At 47.1% G+C, this 14,640-nt stretch overlaps 1 protein-coding gene across 2 annotated transcripts in view; it reads right to left on the bottom strand.

Annotated features, from left to right (window-relative positions):
* Positions 1-647, bottom strand: part of LOC309552265 (oxaloacetate tautomerase fahd2, mitochondrial-like) — a 91,759-nt gene extending 91,112 nt beyond the window's left edge. Inside the window, exon 1 of one of the 2 annotated variants that reach the window (XM_082253154.1) lies at positions 547-647. The gene's annotated coding sequence lies outside the window, so the exon portion shown is untranslated. Of the gene's footprint in view, positions 1-499 lie in introns of both variants that reach the window. The other variant, XM_082253155.1, reaches the window with a different exon arrangement.
* Between the last annotated feature and the right edge of the window lie 13,993 nt (positions 648-14,640).

Genomic DNA, 14,640 nt, shown 5'->3' with positions numbered 1-14,640 from the left:
AGGGCGGGCGTATGACAGTGTACCCCCAGGCGAGCGTGTGACAGCGTACCCAGGGCGGGCGTATGACAGTGTACCCCCAGGCGAGCGTGTGACAGCGTACCCAGGGCGGGCGTATGACAGCGTACCCCCAGGCGAGCGTGTGACAGCGTACCCAGGGCGGGCGTATGACAGTGTACCCCCAGGCGAGCGTGTGACAGCGTACCCAGGGCGGGCGTATGACAGTGTACCCCCAGGCGAGCGTGTGACAGCGTACCCAGGGCGGGCGTATGACAGTGTACCCCAATCTGATTGGTCGTCCTGCAGCAGTTTTAGTACACCCCCCTACTTGATGAGGCAGATTGTGAGGCCTACACTATGTTCAGATTATTTAGCATTAGAAAGGTTTATGAACAATAATAAAAATCATTAGCCTGCACCCGGCATGGACCGTACACCTACTTATCTACAAGAGCAAAACCCTTGCTATAGTCTGGAGCTACCCACCCACACCGCCACCTACAGCGCAATGTAATCACGTGATAGATAGAAAGATAGTACGCCTGTTACCAGGGTGACAGCCCGAGTACCCCCAACGTGTCCTGGAGTGGCGGAGCAGCGCTCAGTCCCGTGACCCGCTCTACAGCCAAACACAACTACACTTCCCAGAGCTCCCTGCGGCCGCCTTCAACAACTTTATTTAAAACGTAGAAGTGATTACAGCCAGAAGGCGTGCGCATTGAGCAGGTGTCTGTCTGACTGAGTTTGCTAGTAAAGGAATAGATTGTGAGGGGATTCTAATCAGAAACACTGGAGGACTTCATGGTTTGCTGTGCATTTTCCTGTTTTCGCAAAGGCAGTATCTTGCAGGGAGAAAGTATGGCCTGGGGTGCAAAATGGTAGGCGCAGCAGCGGAAGGGTTAAAGAGCGTTGTGTGGTGAATAGGACTTCTGGGCAAACATAAAAGTTTATAAAAGACTCCTCCAGTACAATGTGACAGGATTCACACCACTTCCATTTCATTCAAGTCACATGACCACCTGAAGACCTCCCCTTTTCTGGCACTTTTTTTCATGTAACAATCCAGTGTTTTTTGCTAGAAAATGACTCCGAACCCCCAAACATTATGCGTTTTTTTTTTTTTGTGGAGGCTCTAGAGAATAAATTGGTGGGTGTTGCAATTTTTTTTTATGTCACACGGTATCTGCGCAGCACTTTTTCAAACACAATTTTTGAGAAAAAAAAATACACTTTAAAAAATAATGCAAAAAAAAAAAATGTGTATATATATATATATATATATATGTATATGTATCCCAATTTTTTTCATGTCACGCCGAGCAAATAGATACCAAACATGTCATGCTTTAAAATTGCGCATGCCTGCGCAATGGCAACAACCAACGTAAATTTTACTACCCATAGGGGACCCATTAAAAGCCTTCACAGGTAACCACTTTACATTTACAGAGGAGGTTTAGTGCTAGAATTACTGCCCATGATTTGACGATGTGTGGGACGATCGCTGTGTTGGTGCGGGACCCACACACGCATTCACCTTTGTGCACTGGGACGGGGGCACTTTAATTTTATTTTTTTTAATTGTTGAATTATTTCATTTTTACACTGTTGCTTTAATTTTTTTTTGGGATCGCTTTTATTGTTGTGCCAAGGATGTCCCATCCTTGTGACAGTAAAAGGCATGTGACAGGTACTCTTTAACCACTTGCCTACTGTGCACTTAAACCCCCTTCCCATCCAGACCAGTTTTTAGCTTTCAGCGCTCTCACACTTTGAATGACAATTGCGCGGTCATGCTACACTGTACCCATATGAAATTTTTATCATTTTTTTCACACAAATAGAGCTTTCTTTTGGTGGTATTTAATCACCTCTGGGTTTTTTATTTCTTACAAAAAAAAGAAAAAAGACAGAAAATTTTGAAAAAAAAAAAAAAAAGTTTTTCTTATTTTCTGCGAGTAAATTTTGAAAATAAATACATTTTTCTCCTTCACTGATATGCGCTGATGAGGCGGCACTTATGGGCACTGATGAGGTGGCACTTATGGGCACTGATGAGGTGGCACTTATGGGCACTGATGAGGTGGCACTTATGGGCACTGATGAGGAGGTACTAATATGCCGCACTGATGAGCGCTGAGAGGTGGCACTGCTGGGCGCTGAGAGGTGGCACTGCTGGGCACTGAGAGGTGGCACTGATGGGCACTGATAGGCGGCACTGATGGGCACTGACGGGTGGCACTGATGGACACTAACGGGTGGCACTGATGAGCACTGATGGGCGGCACTGATGAGCACTGATGGGCAGCACCATCAGTGCCCACACTCAGTGCCCATGGTGCTTTCAGTCAGTGCTCATCAGTGCCTAGATGAGCAGGCACTGACTGGCAGCACTATGGGCACTGATTGTGGGCACTGATGGTGGGCACTTTGTGTATGTTTTTTACCTTGTGTAATCAGGGCACTGGTGATCAGTGCCCTGATTACATTCTTCTGTGTCCCCGGCGGCTGATCGGCTCTCCTCCTTCCTCACACTGCAGTCTCTGTGTGAGGAAGGATCGCTGGCGATGAGAGATGATCTCATATGTTTACATATGAGATCATCTCTCATTGCATGGGCCGATCACGTGGTAAATGGCCGATGTGATTGGGCATTTACCACGATCTGTGATTGGCTGTGTCCAAGGGACACGGCCGACACAGATTTTCCCCGATGCGCGCGGGGAGCCTGTCTCTGGGAGGCCGTTTAAAGATGGCCTCCCGAAAATTAGAGTCCGCGCTGCAGCCGTCTTTCAGCTATAGCGCGGACCGGAAGTAGTTAAGGAGGGATCTAGGGTCAAAAAGATCCCAAATCCCTCCTTTGCACTTGAAGGCATTCAGAACACCAAGATCGACATTTTAAAAACTTTCGATTTTCAAAATATTGCGCTTTTGACCTCCAGGTTAATCGGAAGTGATGTCATTGCTTCCAGGTTACCATAGCAAGAGACCCCATCAAAGCCAATTCTGGCTTTGTATAGGTCCCCAACTAGCTGGTGGACGTACCAAATAGTAGCCCAGGTCTCCCAGTGAGACGAGAGAGCTGCGGAAAGGGGGCGGATGTCCCCTCCTGCTGCTTGTAATAGCAATTGAGTGGCTAGTTAGCCGTTCTGATTGCTATTACAAGAGAGCCAACCGTCGGCTCTAAAAAACGGTACTGGAATGATGCCAGGCATCACCCCGGTACAACTACTTGATGAGGTACAGTGGTGTATTTAGGTTTTTTGCGGCCCTAGGCCTGACTAAACTTGTGCACCCCCTAATTTAAAAATGATCCACCCCTTCCTTTAAAGGCCACACCCCTTCATGTTTATAACCCACCCTGTCATCTGTAAACCACAACCACAGTGTATCAGTGTCCATCCGCGTAGCCTTATCAGTTCCCATAAGTTCAGCCTCATCAGTGCCGCCTTATTACTGCCCATCAGTGGAGCATATCAGTGTGGCTTCATCAGTGGCCATCAGTACAGCCCCATCAGTGGCCACCAGTGTAGCCTATCAGTGCCCATTTATGCAGCCTATCTGTGCATCATGTCAGTGCCTATCAGTTCTGCCTTATCAGTGCAGCTTATCAGTGCCGCCTCACCAGTTGCCATCAGGGCAGCCTCATCAGCGGCCACCAGTGCAACCTATTAGTGCCCTAAGTTCCACAGTCTGTGATCAGCACAGGCATTGGAAGTCCCCACCTTCTTTACCTCTCGCTCTGTACTACCCCCAGCGCCTCTTTTTGAGTTCACAAGAGCCAAAACTACAGAGGAGGCCTCAGGTATTAATGCACGCTGACAGTATTGATTGTCAGCACACATTAAAAACAACACGGGAAACAACATTGGGTGATATACATCTGCCACAATACTGATTTGCAGCAGAACCCCTGGGGGCCACCAAAATTCTCTCCAGGGACCACTGGTTGGCAAGCACTGCTCTAGATCTTTCACAGATGTTTTACAAATGCATGTCAAAGGAACCCAAAGATGCCTGTGCACACTGGTCCTTATGCATGATCTTATTAAATGGGCAGGGGGCCCTTGCAAGGAAAACACCTCAGGGAACCAGGTACAATGTATTTACCATTTCAGTAGCTACTAAGCACTTTGTTTCTGATCATCTGTAAAGATAATGTGTCTATTGGTCTGTGAGCCAATCACTTTGCAATTTTCAACTGAAGCAGCAACCTCACAATAATGCACATTCATGGGTGTGATCGGGGCCTTAGTAGTACCAAGAGCAACTGCTATATTCAGCTTAGTGTAAAACCACAACCTCAAAGTGGAGTGTACCTTCTGTGAAACATTCCATTTTTTTAAATACATTTCTTCTGCAATCTTCTTTTGTGTGAAGTTTTTACGACTGCTTTCCCAGATTTTAATCATCATTTTTAATAAATATACATTTTTATATCTGAGAAGGTTCCACTTATCCAGATCAGAGTATAGCTAGTAGCAGTAAGGCGCATTCAACTGAATCTGTTCTGTAATGTTCAATACGTTTCGCTGCTCAGCTTCTTTTGTTCTGACTGTCAGGAGCACACTCCAGCACTGTAAGGCCCCTTTCACACAGGGAGTCCGTCAGCCGGACTCCGTTTTTCTCAGCGAGGATCGATCTGCCGATCCCCCGCTGAGAAGGCGGATGGCAGCTGTGCCTCTGTGCTGTGTGCGGAGACACCCCTGTCAGGTCCCGCTGTTCTCTATGGGGGAATCAGATGGGAACGGACCGTCTGTCCGTTCTCATTCGATCTGATCTGCTGGATGGATGGAAAATAGGGTTTCCATCCATCCAGATTTGACGGATCGGATCGGATGTCAGCAGACATGTCTCCGCTGACATCCGATGCCCCATAAAGATACATGAGGCATCCGTTTAGATCCGCCAAAAAAAAAAAAAACAAGGCAGATCTAAACACCTTACTCCAATCACCATGTAATACAGGCCTCGTCAAAGTTGTCTACTCCCCCCTGGTCCATTTACTTTCTTCTGTGTTCCAGTAATATTTTCTAGAACATGCTCCCAGCCAGCTCCTTTTTTATCCTGCACATGCATGCTATTGCTCTATTTGTTACTATGGGTAAGCTGCACGCCTAACAACCACTGGAGTACATGAGGACAGCTACTTTTAGGGCCACAGCACTTACGAGGTGGTATCAAAAAGTTTTGAGACTAGTTTTGTAACACGTCAATAGATGGCAGCACAAGGCTGCACACACAGTTACAGGGAGCACTGACCTTCATAAGTCAGTGTGCCAAAAGACCTGGGGTCTAAAGGCAAATCCACTGTGCACTGCAAGTGCACTTGGAAGTGCAGTCGCTGTAGGTCTAAGGGGAAGATCTGAAATGAGGGGAAGCTCTGCTAACTTCTATCATCCAATTATGTGCATGCAAACATGCTGTTTTTATTTTCCTTGCATGTCCCCCTCAGATCTACTTCCAAGTGCACTTGCAGTGCAGAGTGAATTTGCCTTTAGTAAATAAACTCCATTGCCCTGTATACATCGGGAGCTGTACAACTGGTGCTATTCTGACCATGTGTGTTACCACGTCTGCTATTTCATCATGGACAGAAAGTTAGAATAAATGTGAGTTTCTCAAGGGAAACAACTTGATCTCACTTATGTACCCACCCTACTTGCCAGATTTGGCTAATGCGGACTTCATCTCTGATGAAGATCCAGCTCAACGGTAATGGATTTGACACCATTGTGGAGATCCCGCATGAGTCGCAGAAGCTGCTTGACTTGCGTCGAAAGGAAGACTTCCAGTACACATTCCAGAAGTGGCAGGAACGCTGGGAGCGCTGTTTTGCTGTGCAGGGGGGGCTATTTTGAAGGTGATAGTGCATAAACATTTATAAATAAATACATTCTTGTAAACAGAGCTAGTCTCAAAACTTTTTATTACCACCTCATATGTGCACTATGAAGAGGGATTAACTAGGACATGTCAAAGGAAAGATCACTGAAAGGGAGGCAGTGGTAGGTATTGGAAGACGTTTCCTGCATTCAAGGTGATGAGGGCATTTTTATAAAGAACAGCTTTAATAAATGTGTCCCTCAACTCAGTCCCAAGTTGAACCTGCTTGGATAAGCCATGAAACATCTTCAACATTACAGAACAAAGTCCAGTTGAATGCTACTAGCTATAGAGGTTTAAAGAAAAAGGAGAAAACTCAGTCTCCCTAAAACCTGCCAACTCAATTGCACAATCTCTTTTGAACCTAATTTATGTTTCCAGTAGTTACAGTATGTTGTCCAAGGGCTTACCCAAATAATTCACTCAATTTATATCTAATTAGCAAGGCTCTTGTTCTATGTTGAGTGTAACATACATGACCATCAACTGGGCAAATTAGGTAACAACCACATAAGGAATACTTAAAATTTGAAGGGTCAGATGAATAACAGACTTCCATTGAAGAAAGAGCATTAACACTCAAACATTGTTCAGCACTGCAAAGGAATCAGAGGCTGCATATACTGAATGACTGCCCTGTATACATACTGTATATAATTACTAACTGAGTCAAGTTAAAGGGTCCATTCACACTAGGAACTTCATGTGAATTGCACAGGAATGCTGTGCAGTTCCTGTGTGATTCACATGCAGTTCTGTCCAGTGCGATTTCAGCCCTATTCATGCATGCACTACTTTTTGGAGTGCATGTCAACTTTTGTACCATGTGATCCGGTGATGGAAATTGCAAGAAGCACTGCGATTGGTTTGAGGTGCAGGAAGCTGCACAAGATTGCATCTTTCCTGTACTGCATTCTAGTGTAGGGTGACCAGACGTCCCCAGTTTCCGGGGACAGTCCCTGTATTGAGGACACTGTCCCCGGTCCAAGTCTGTCCCCAGTTTTGTCCCCTGATTCAGGGCTAGATTAATGTAGACAGGGCATCCCATGCTGGCTGAGAAACAGCCTGGTGGCTCAGATGCAGGCGCCCCCTGCAGGACGATCTCACTGCTGCTCCTGCTGCTGTTCAGTGGAGGAGAGGCAAAGCCAAAGGGCTGAGAACGGGAGGTGAGCAGATGGGGGGGTCTGTTTGTACACAGGTGAGAGCAGTGAGGGAGCAGGGGTCAGAGCTGATGGAGAGTTTAGCTGTTGTGGGGGAAGGGCTAAGAGGTGGCTGCAGAGATAATACTTAAGAGAAGGGTGCAGAGGTGAGCTATGGATGTGGGGGGAGAAGTGTCCTCTGTGCATAGCAAACCTCTGAACCCTGCACTCTATGCCTAACACCCTCCTATATAAAATGTAGTCCTGTGCCCAGCGCTCTGTGTATTATGCAGTCCTGTGCCCAGCGCTCTGTGTATTATGCAGTCCTGTGCCCAGCGCTCTGTGTATTATGTAGCCCTGTGCCCAGTGCCCTGTGTATTATGTAGTCCTGTGCCCAGCACTGTGTACTATGCAGTCCTGTGCCCAGCACTGTGTACTATGCAGTCCTGCGCCCAGTGCTCTTTGTATTATGTAGTCCTGTGCCCAGCACTCTGTGTATTATGCAGTCCTGTGCCCAGCACTATGTGTATTATGCAGTCCTGTGCCCAGCGCTCTGTGTATTATGCAGTCCTGTGCCCAGCACTCTGTTTATTATGTAGTCCTGTGCCCAGCGCACTGTGTATTATGTAGTCCTGTGGCCAGCGCACTGTGTATTATGCAGTCCTGTGCCCAGCGCACTGTGTATTATGTAGTCCTGTGCCCAGCGCACTGTGTATTATGCAGTCCTGTGGCCAGCGCTCTGTGTATTATGCAGTCCTGTGCCCAGCGCTCTGTGTATTATGCAGTCCTGTGCCCAGCGCTCTGTGTATTATGTAGCCCTGTGCCCAGCTCACTGTGTATTATGCAGTCCTGTGGCCAGCGCGCTGTGTATTATGCAGTCCTGTGGCCAGCGCGCTGTGTATTATGCAGTCCTGTGCCCAGTGCTCTGTGTATTATGCAGTCCTGTGCCCAGCGCTCTGTGTATTATGCAGTCCTGTGCCCAGCGCTCTGTGTATTATGTAGCCCTGTGCCCAGTGCCCTGTGTATTATGTAGTCCTGTGCCCAGCACTGTGTACTATGCAGACCTGCGCCCAGTGCTCTTTGTATTATGTAGTCCTGTGCCCAGCACTCTGTGTGTTATGCAGTCCTGTGCCCAGCACTCTGTGTATTATGCAGTCCTGTGCCCAGCCCTATGTGTATTATGCAGTTCTGTGCTCAGCACTCTGTGTATTATGTAGTCCTGTGCCCAGCGCACTGTGTATTATGCAGTCCTGTGCCCAGCGCACTGTGAATTATGCAGTCCTGTGCCCAGCGCTCTGTGTATTATGCAGTCCTGTGCCCAGCGCTCTGTGTATTATGCAGTCCTGTGCCCAGCGCTCTGTGTATTATGCAGTCCTGTGCCCAGCGCTCTGTGTATTATGTAGCCCTGTGCCCAGTGCCCTGTGTATTATGTAGTCCTGTGCCCAGCACTGTGTACTATGCAGTCCTGCGCCCAGTGCTCTTTGTATTATGTAGTCCTGTGCCCAGCACTCTGTGTGTTATGCAGTCCTGTGCCCAGCACTCTGTGTATTATGCAGTCCTGTGCCCAGCACTATGTGTATTATGCAGTCCTGTGCCCAGCACTCTGTGTATTATGTAGTTCTGTGCCCAGCGCACTGTGTATTATGCAGTCCTGTGCCCAGCGCACTGTGTATTATGCAGTCCTGTGCCCATCGCTCTGTGTATTATGCAGTCCTGTGCCCATCGCTCTGTGTATTATGCAGTCCTGTGCCATTTGCCAATAAAAAAATATATATATATCCCTGGATTTCATTTTAAAAATCTGGTCACCTTATTCTAGTGTCAATGGGCCCAAAGAGTTTATTAAGAATTGGTAAGTGACCTCTGTTTCCTTTACCTCTAATGACATGTAGGTCAGGCGCTTTATTTCTAATTGTTAGTATTACGTGTTACTTTATACAAGGTTTTAAAGAACATATTTGTCTTTTTCCAGCAGAGGTTTTGAGCTTCTTATCAATTTTACATGACTGGATCATTATGACCAATTTCCTTCCCTGTGAAGTTTGTAAGTAATGAACTTGTTCAACATGTCTTATCAATTAGCTTTCTGCCAATTTAATAGGGTAGGAGGGCAATCTATGTGGATATTTGCTGAACCTCCTGTGCTTGCATAATTAATTATACTCCTGTGTGCTCCCCTTTCATTTACAGTCACTCCGATTCTCTTTATTAGCAGAGCACTGTCCCCTTATACAGTGGGAGGAGAAGCTAATCAGTAGTCTTTCTGTAGAGCGAACAGCAATATGACACATTAAAGGAAAAAATGAAATGATCATTTTTTTTGTCCTCCATACACACCCCACTGTTTGCAGTAAAAGTGGCTTCAAACTCAATTTCTGTCACCTAATTTCCAGTCTGGATGATGGCCAGCTTCATCAAGCCCTTTCCTTTTGGCCTGGCTATCAAGGACACGCCCCCTGGCCCTATGGACTAGAGTCAGAGTCTGGCTATGGACTAGAGTCAGAGCCCTCTATGGACTAGAGTCAGAGTCCAGAACATGCAGTCAATGCGGTAATGGGACATTACTGTTAGCACTTATTATGTCCACACACTATAACTGCTGAAAATCAAGGGACAATGACATAAAGCTGCTGTTTGGCTCCTTTTTCAGGGTGATGCAGTTACAGAGAAGTGGAGTTCAGGGGTCACGTGACAATTTTGGATCAATTCGTATTGTTAATAGCAATATGTTTATAAGATGAGCATCAAGAACTAGGAAAGAGGGGAGAACTGGTGCATAGCTCATTATGCATCTTGGGGTTCTGCTTTAAATCTGAACTCCAGGCAACATTTAAAAAACAAACCTTTAAACTAGTTGCACATTAATGGGAAAAAAAAATTGTCTTTAACACAGCTAGTACTGTATATGTGCCTAAAATCCGTCTTATATTAACCCAGATGTAGTGAGGAAGGCCAGCAGTGTATGACCAGATACATACACTTTCACAATACATACACTCTCCAGCCGCTTTATTAGGTACACCTGTTGAATTGCTTGGTAACTCAAATTACTATTCAGCCAATCACATGGCAGCAACTCAATGCATTTCGGCATCTAGACATAGTGAAGACGACTTGTTGAAGTTCAAACCAGGCATCAGAATGGGGAAGAAAGGGGATTTAAGTGACTTTGAGCGTGGCATGGTTGTTGGTGCCACACGGGCTGGTCTGAGTATTTCAATAACTAATAATCTACTGGGATTTTCACGCTCAACCGATCGCGTAATCTCTAGGGTTTACAGAGAATGGTCCAAAAAAGAGAAAATATCCAGTGAGCGGCAGTTGTGTGGACAAAAATGCCTTGTTGATGTCAGAGGTCAGAGCAGAATGGGCAGACTGGTTTGAAATGATAGAAAGGCAACAGTAACTCAAATAACCACTCGTTACAACCAAGGTATGCAGAATACCATCTCTGAACGCACAACACGTCGAACCTTGAAGCAGATGGGCTACAGCAGCAGAAGACCACACCGGGTGCCACTGCTGTCAGCTAAGTACAGGAAACTGAGGCTACAATTCGCACAGGCTCACCAAACTTGGACAATATAAGATTGGAAAAACGTTGCCTGGTTCTGAAGTATTCATTCTGTCTCAGGGTAGTTGCTTACAGGAGAGAAGGGTATAGCCTTATCAGGGTGCAGCTCCACTTTTCTTTAATCTTAATGCTGGTTGAAGTGAAACTTTGGGCAGAAAATTAAGTCCTGCTAGATCATTTCAGGCTGGCCCTTTTTGCAGGTATAGCTATGTAAAACATTAAAAATAGGTGTCCATACTGTTTAAAATCCAGTAATACACTGTTTTACCCTGCTCTGCACATGCTCAGATGTGCTCCCATTTTGGGCATTTTTAGGCACTGCTGAGTTTGTGGAGACCAATCTGTTGACAATTTTAAAACAACATTAAACCCTCTTATACTTTACAGCCAAGGACGCTGCTTCTGTTTAACCACTTGCTGACTAGCCGCTGTACATATCCTGCGGAAGGTCGGCAGGTTCCCGCAATACAACGTACCCCTACATTGCTTCGCAGGGGAAAGCTCGTGAGCGTGCCCATTCGCCAGAGGGGAAGCTGATCTTCGGGTCCAGTGGCCGCGATTGCTGCCGGGCACCCACGATCACTTCTAATGGAGACAGAACGATGGTCTGCCGTTGTAAACATGGCAGATAGCTATTCTGTCAGCAATGAACACAGGGCTCCTGTATTCCTCCTATTTAGGAACACAGGGCTCCTGTGTTCCTCCTATTTAGGAACACAGGTCCCTGTGTTCATTCCATAAGCCCATCCCCCACACAGTTAGAAAGCACCCCCTAGGGACACATTTAACCCTTTGATCACCCCTGGTGTTGACCCCTTCCCTGCCAGTGTCATTAGTACAGAGACTGTGCATATTTTGGTCCCCCAAAAGTGTCAAAAATGTCACTTAAGTGTCCGATTTGTCCACCGCAATGCCGCAGTCCCACTAAAAATTACTGATCGCCGCCATTACTAGTAAAAAAAAATAAATAAAAATGACATAAATGTTTCCCCTAGTTTGTAGACGTGATAACTTTTGCGCAAACCAATCAATATACACTTTTTGGGATTTTGTTTACCAAAAATATGTAGCAAAATACAAATTGGTCTAAAATTATGGAAAATTTTGATTTTTTTGGGAATGTTATATAGCAGAAAGTGAAATATTGTTTCTCTTTTGTTCATTGACGGACACAGCTCCATATCTTCTTTGACCCTTGGGTTATGCTGCTCTCCATAGGAGTAGGACTAGGAGGAAACAAGTTTGACTACTCCCCTAGGGCAGTCCTAGAAGGTATACTCCCACTTCGTGCTATAGGACTTCAGTTTTTTTCTGCCTAGTCAGGAGTAAGGGCCTGGTTCCTTGCAGGAATCTCTGGTCCTGGCATTTTTTCCTTTTTAAAATGGAATTGTTTTTCTGCATTCATCATTTTCTGTTCCTGTGAGAACTACAATCAATTCGGTTCCTGTGAGAACTACAACCAACTGCCGGACTGAGCGATGCACTGGATATCCTAGATCCTTAAGGTCTTCCCACTCCGGCCAGCGAGCGTGACCCAACTTTAGCTCCACGCTAGTTGGCCGCGACATAGCCCCACTGATCGGGGGCTGGTCGGCGAGTGAAACACCTCGCGAGGACGCATAGCCCTGGTCATGACCTGAGTCGCAGAGTACCTCTGGCCCGCAGCACCCCCATTCCAAGATGGTGCCATGGACTACCTGGAGGGGTGCCTGCTCAGTTCCCAGGTGTGGTGAATAGTAGTGTCTCCCTTCTCCTCTGGGAAAATGTTGGGGTGGATGTGGGCCCTTTCCTCGGGTTGGTAGGCCCTCTATGCGCCCTTCCTTCCCGCATGCTGTTCCCCCCCCCCTCACCAGCGGGGTTCCCCTGCACGTCACCCTCACCTTTCCCCCCTTAGTCCCCCCTCCCCGGGGTGGCCTAGCCACTTTGAGGTACGGGATCATGCGGTGTTGGGCTGGAGGGGGAGGGAGCGTGCCGCCGGCGGCTCACAATAAATTTTTTTGTGGCAATGTCAGGGTTGGGGTCCCTGTTAGGGTCCCCCTGGCGGACTACAAGTATCTGGAGGGCCATTGGGGGTCCTGGGGGCCGCGCCACACCATGTGGCACCGCCATTTTACTGTACATGGCTGTTCTAAAGCTTCATCACCATGTTTGTGTAGTCCGGCGGCCATGTTTCCAGAGTTTCCCATTGAAATCAATGCGGCGGCTGTTTTCTTGTAGCCTGTGAAGCGGTGATGCGGCGGTGGGCCTCTAGTGGCAGTTACATTGCTTCCTCCTTCTCTCTGATTGTGGAATGGCAAGCAGCTTGGCCCTCTGTATTCTTTCCTAAGTCGGTGGCGGTGAGTTCCCGTGGGTGTACAGCTCCCTCTTTCTGCTATAGCAGTGCCGCTGGTGCGCTGGGACTTGTAGTACTACCGCTGCAGCGGTGAGGGGCGTTTTGTTGCTGCAATTTTTTCACAAATTGTGGGTGGCCTCTGTGTTAACCAAGGAGTCCCTGGAACATGTTTCACCGCCTGACCCACTCTCGGAAGCTGCAGGACCCTCTGGGTCTCAGTCTGCCCTGGCAGCCATTGCTGCGGACCTGCAGTCACTAGTGTCCAAGTTTGATATGGCCCTTCAAAAGTGACCTAGCAAAAAGCGCCCCCCACCTTCACCTGTATCCTCTGCCTCCTCAGATTCTGAGGTTGATTTGGCCGCCGCGGACGCGAGTCACCGCACAGGGTCTGCGTTCACACACCCTGAGTGCTCTGACAGTGAAGATGAATCCTCTTCCACTACGGCCACGCATTAAAAGGCACTTGTGCAGGTACTGATTGTATCAGTGCGGGAAACTTTAAAATTGGAGGACATAGCTAATGCTGCCTCAGGGCGTCGGTGCAAGTTGGCACCTATAGACCATCCAAGGTGACTAAGGCGTTCCGCTTTCCTGCCTATTTCGATGAGATTGTTACTAGTCAGTGGGGATCCCCAACACGCATGGTTGGAATACCTAAGCATTTAGTTAGGAGGTATCCCTTTGGGGAGTCCCTTTTGAAGAAGCTGACGGTTCCACTAGTGGTGGATTCTCAGGTTTTCAGATTGAATAAAGCCACGCTTCTTCCGGTGGAGCATTCCCCGTCTTTTAAGGACCCCGTGAACATAAGAGCTGAGGCTCTGATCCGATACATTTTCACTGTAGCAGGTTCACTTTTGAGGCCGGTGTTTGCCATCACTTTGGTCTCCAAGACCTTAATGGAATGGGTGAAGCTTCTGTGCCAGGATCTGGAAGGAGGTCAACATCCTCCTGAACCGATTGGATCAGTTGATACAGTGGTTACAGTATATAAAGTGGGTACGGAAAGTATTCAGACCCCCTTAAATTTTTCACTCTTTGTTATATTGCATCCATTTGCTTAAATCATTTAAGTTCATTCTTCTTCCTCATGAATGTACACATAGCACCCCATACTGACAGAAAAACACAGAATTGTTGACATTGTTGCAGATTTATTAAAAAAGAAAAACTGAAATATCACATGGTCCTAAGTATTCAGACCCTTTGCTCAGTATTTAGTAGAAGCCCCCTTTTGATCTAATACAGCCAGGAGTCTTTTTGGGAAAGATGCAACAAGTCTTTCACACCTGGATTTGGGGATCCTCTGCCATTCCTCCTTGCAGATCCTCTCCAGTTCTGTCAGGTTGGATGGTAAACGTTGGTGGACAGCCATTTTTAGGTCTCTCCAGAGATGCTCAATTGGGTTTAAGTCAGGGCTCTGGCTGGGCCATTCAAGAACAGTCACAGAGTTGTTGTGAAGCCACTCCTTCGTTATTTTAGCTGTGTGCTTAGGGTCATTGTCTTGTTGGAAGGTAAACCTTCGGCCCAGTCTGAGGTCCAGAGCACTCTGGAGAAGGTTTTTGTCCAGGATATCCCTGTACTTGGCCGCATTCATCTTTTCCTCGATTGCAACCAGTCGTCCTGTCCCTGCAGCTGAAAAACACCCCCACAGCATGATGCTGCCACCACCATGCTTCACTGTTGGGACTGTATTGGACAGGTGATGAGCAGTG

The sequence above is a fragment of the Pelophylax lessonae genome (assembly GCF_965119305.1).
Source record: "Pelophylax lessonae genome assembly, chromosome: 4".
NCBI lineage: Eukaryota > Metazoa > Chordata > Amphibia > Anura > Ranidae > Pelophylax > Pelophylax lessonae.
This window is presented reverse-complemented; position numbering and strand designations above follow the sequence as displayed.